This window comes from Pipistrellus kuhlii, unplaced genomic scaffold (assembly GCF_014108245.1).
Source record: "Pipistrellus kuhlii isolate mPipKuh1 unplaced genomic scaffold, mPipKuh1.p scaffold_m20_p_5, whole genome shotgun sequence".
Lineage (NCBI taxonomy): Eukaryota > Metazoa > Chordata > Mammalia > Chiroptera > Vespertilionidae > Pipistrellus > Pipistrellus kuhlii.
This window is the reverse complement of record NW_023425551.1, coordinates 39,330,807-39,335,594: the sequence shown is the minus strand read 5'-3', so window position 1 is coordinate 39,335,594 and position 4,788 is coordinate 39,330,807. Positions and strand designations below refer to the sequence as shown.

At 32.3% G+C, this 4,788-nt stretch overlaps 1 protein-coding gene across 1 annotated transcript in view; it reads left to right on the top strand.

Moving 5' to 3' along the window:
• The first annotated feature begins 1,183 nt into the window (after positions 1-1,183).
• The window catches only part of FHL5 (four and a half LIM domains 5), a 35,742-nt gene continuing 32,137 nt past the window's right edge, over positions 1,184-4,788 (top strand). Inside the window, exons 1-2 of the mRNA XM_036415120.2 lie at positions 1,184-2,867; positions 3,413-3,434. The gene's annotated coding sequence lies outside the window, so the exon portion shown is untranslated. The remainder of the gene's footprint in view (positions 2,868-3,412; positions 3,435-4,788) is intronic.

Here is a 4,788-nt window from a genome sequence, read left to right as displayed (position 1 = left end):
GAGAAAAATATCCCTCTGCTTTCACAAGTGAAAATTGTGTATTTTATTTTAAAGTCATTATAAAATGCTACAAAACTAATAGAAATTTGCAAAATATTATTTTATTGCTGAGCCCTTGCTCTTATTTCTGTCGGATAGAGGTTCTTCCATCTTCCCCACAGGAGAAATCTTTAGGGATGCTTTTACAGCTTCAGGACATCTGAGTGACTCATGTGTTCCTGTGTTCTATTCTAAAACAAGATGCTAACAAGAGTAAGAAAGAATAAAATTTGCTGCTAATAGGTATGTCAGAAGTTATCAATGGAATAACTAAAAGTGTTATGCAAATATTTTTCCTATGTCATTTATTTAATCAGTAGTCACTCTAGAAACTAATACTTTGTTGTGGAGAGATTTCTAAGTGCATTTACATCACTGCAAACTTTTAAAAAAATAAAAATAAAAACCCTTATAAAAAAAAGTAGGTATTCTTGTTTTCCTAAAGATTATTAGTAATTAAAACTAATTAAATTAATCAAGCTAATTAAAACTAAAATAGTTCCTTGGAGTAATCATTTTAATCTAAGCAACAATTTATTATGTATCAAAAGGAATTTATTTTGAATATAATAGTAAATTAAATCTCAAATATTAAAAAGTACTGTTGTATATAATTCCTTGTGTGGCATTTAAAATTATATGTTTTAAAATGTTTGAATACAAAGATCAGTCTACCTACCTCTACTCTAATTCTGGATAAAGTAATAGTAACTGATTGAAAGGAATTATATATTTAGACAATTATTATTATTAAAGTTGATAGGAATGTAATGTAAATTTTAAAATGTTTTTCCATTGGCATTTTTTATTAATATATTTTCAGAAAAATGAAAATCAACTGACCATGAACCCCATTAGTTTTATGTGCTTATGCAGCTTTCAAAATATTGAACACACGACATATTCTTTTATTCAGTCTTTGCGTAAGGACTTTATCATTTGTTTTAGCAGATACCAAAGTAATCTTTGTTTTTGTCAAACCAGAGAGTAGTTTGTGAAAATAAAAATCTTAATTTGTGAAAATAAAAATGAAAAATATAATGAAGCAAATAAAAAAATCATTCTTTGTAGGCATTAAATATTTTTCATTTATCAAAATAGTTCTTATTTTTTCATAGTAAATAAGAACAGCTTTGTTTTTGTAAATAAATTATATGGCTGATTTTTTATGTAAAAATCTAATTTGTTAATTAAATTGCTAAATGTTTACTATAATATGATCTTCATTGGGAAATTGAAGAATCTTATTTAAAATAAAATTGCCTGTTGTTTCTATTAAATATTATGGTACTTTAAAGCTTTTATTATTTTTATTATTACTAGTTCAATTAATGCATATATTATATGTATTTATATTTTTAACTGTTATTCTGAACATTTTAAACGTAGTTTAATCTGTTTTTTTTTAATATAAAAAGTTTCATAGTCCTCAGTGTCCTTTATTCCTTGAAACTTTGCCATTTATGAACCATTTCACCATAGTAAACCTTTTCATTGAGCTGGATTTCAGCATCAGACTAACAGGTTACAAGTGGGGAGAAGAAGAAGAGGTTTATCTGGGACTGAGTTTGAGATGCCTGGGAATCTCTAAACAAAGATGTCCAATAGACAACAGGGTACAGGCCTAGAATCTTTGAGAGTGGTAACAGTTGAGAACAAAGGGTAATAACAGTTTGGGAGTCATAATACATAGTTGTTTGTTGTTGTTACAACCCGTAGAGGGTGTACAAAGAAGCATTCTGAACTGAGCATGAAGCTCTGGGCAATGATTAGGTGAAAAGGGGGAGGAGCCTGAGTAAGAGCTAGGAGGAAATAAAAAACAATATAACTTAGTAAATCAAGAGAAGAGAATTTCAAAAAGAAATAAACATAGCCAGAGATGAGAAATTTCTGGCGAGATGAAAAACAGTGCTCTTTGGAGTTGTTAATATCTTTTATGAGCTTAATGAAGCATTTTTCTTTTTTCTTTTTTTTTTTTTTTTGTGAAGTGGTTCAATTGGAAGATAGATTGCAATATCTTGAGGAGTAACAGGAAGATAAGAAATGGAATCAGTGAATGTAGATTACCCTCTCAGAAAGCTTAGTGTAAACAATGAGGGTAATGGCCCCATAACTACAATAGATGGGGACTTGGGCATTTGTATATCCTAGACTCCACTTCCTCATTTATGAAAGGAGAAAAATAAAGCCTGGTTAGTATTATCATGAGGATTAAAATTTATTACTAATTTAATGCTGTTGTGTCCTTTTCCTAGCTCAAGTTTTTTTGGTTTTTTTAATGTTGTATTTCTGTTTTTTCTTTTTGTACATACCTGAGTTTGACCTCAGGAAATACTAACTATTCCTTTAGCACTTAGAACAAGGACAGTTTAAGTTTGGTCTGGGAATTAATGTAATGAAGGCAAAATATTTCTTATCCCACCTTACACACTAAAGAAATGGCCTCCAATCGAGATTATAGGAGCAAATGCCACTTGCTTTGTGAGTCAGTTTGACTCACGAAGAGTTCCTGTTATGGATTACTTCAACATTTAAACATTTCTTTAAATTCAATTCTTGAAATTTCTTGCCACTTTTCATGTTTTGAATTGAAGATTTCAAAAAGCCAAATGAGCCTGTGCTTAAAAGGACATGACATAACAATCGCTGCCAGCTCATAGGGACATAGGCAGAAACAGGGAAAGCTCAGTCCACACTGCAGGTTGCAGGAAGCAGGTAACAACCTTGAGTTACTCTATCAAATTCAAGGCTTGGAGTTCCCAGATTTCCTAAGAAGACAGTGATAGAGGCCACAACCAAAGGCTCATCTCAAGTTACCAACTCTGCAGGTGAGACCAGGAAAGCTCTGTGGTTCAGCCATTTCTTTTGTGTAAAACAAGGGTTCTGTTAGTCACCAGGAAACAGAACCAACAAAATGGATTAATCAAAGAAACAGAAAATACATTATCCGCTTAAAAAAAATACATTATTTTTAAAATTTGAATGTGCCTAGGCAGTGAGAATTTCTTGAGTGTGTATGTGTGGTTTGTATTTTAAACTTTTTGGAGCTTATCCAGATCCTACTTCACATACAAATCCAGGATTGCCCTTTAAGGATGTCCTGCACAGAACTTACTACTTGTAATTTTAAGTAAAACTTGACAAGGAGTACTTTTTCAGCCCAGTAGGAGTCAGCTCTGTGCACGTCACCAGACTTGGAGGAAACCCTTTTAACCCTCCCATTTTCTTCTACAAAGCTGGAAAAGCTGCAGTTGGGAGGGACCCTCAGATAGCTCTGGTGGCTCATTCTGTTCCTTTTGGAGTTGACCTATGAATGTGTTGGAAGAAAAAAAAAACCATCAGATTGTCTCCTTTCAGACTGTTTAAATTACAGGAAGAAGCAGCTTTAAGAGAAAGTAAGTTTTGTTTTCTTTCCCTTAATGTTTCCTAGATGTTTTTTTATGTGGTGTTTTGGCTTCTTAAATACAAGAAATTTCTATAAACTTTTTAGTGACTGCATAAGAGAAAACTTATCCTTGGCAGATAAGTATAGATCTTGAAGTTTCTTAGAAACTTTTAAAAAGCCATTTGAGCCAACAGTTATCAAACTTTATGTGCTGAGCTGTTCAGATTTCTCATTTTGATGATATGCATGTGGAAGCAATATAGTGTCCAGCTAGCTCTGTGGAGCTGCCTCCTGAGTTCTGAAAATAGTCTTTATTCAGGAGGCATAGTTTCAGTGTCATAAAGGGGTGGCGGGTTTTATTTGACTTAACTTATTTGAATGACTAATTTTATCACTGAGGTTTATGGTGGATTTATGTATCCAGAGCACACTTAGAAGTCTTCTACATATTTTAAGTGCGATTCCTATTTTCAAGAAAAATCTGCCTACTTTTCAGTAGCAGGGATAGAGACAATTTCTAATTTTAGGTGTTCTAAGATTAAATTAAAATGTCTGTGTGTCTAGCCCACACATATATAATATGCTTCATGTATCTAAAGCATTGCTTCCTGGAACTGAGATAGCGTTACTTAAGCAAAAGCATGTATCTCATGTTTATGCTTCCTCCTTCACTGTTTTAATTAGACCCTCTTTTGTGTCTATCAGCCATTTGAAAACCAAATGCAACTTCGCAGTTAACAATTTGGGTTTCAGGACTGTGAAAACTATTTTTAAAAAGTCATTAATAAAATGCATAATTCTCATAAGTAAAATGTGTAAGAAAACCCTCAAGTAATTTTAGCCTTCATTTCACATCCATACTATGGCATTCTAGCATTTTTATTAGCCAAGAATATGGATTAAAATACAACACAAATATTGTGAACATATGTCATACAAGAGATTTCTTAGCATATTTATTGTGATTTATGCCTAAATCCATAATCCAAATTGCTTGATGGGGAAGGTAAACTCTGATGTCTATTTTCTACGCTTGTTCTATTTATTCCCACATGTTATCATTAGTTGCCAATTCTGGGGCCGTTCTACCTAAACAAGAGCAGCAGACTTGTGTTTTAATGTAGCATCACCTCACTGACAAGTTTACTTCTTATTTTTATTATACTTGCCAACAACATTTTGAGTAACAATGGATTAATGTGGGTTCCTTAGGCAAGCCTAATAACTTTCTACTATATAACATTGAAAATAAATGGTTTTCTGGAATACGTTAGAGAAACCTTGATTTGTTTTTTGTTTTCAATCTAGGAAATGTGATCTCTTTAGAATTGAAAACCAGATACTTGGGTTCAGATGGGAAGCTC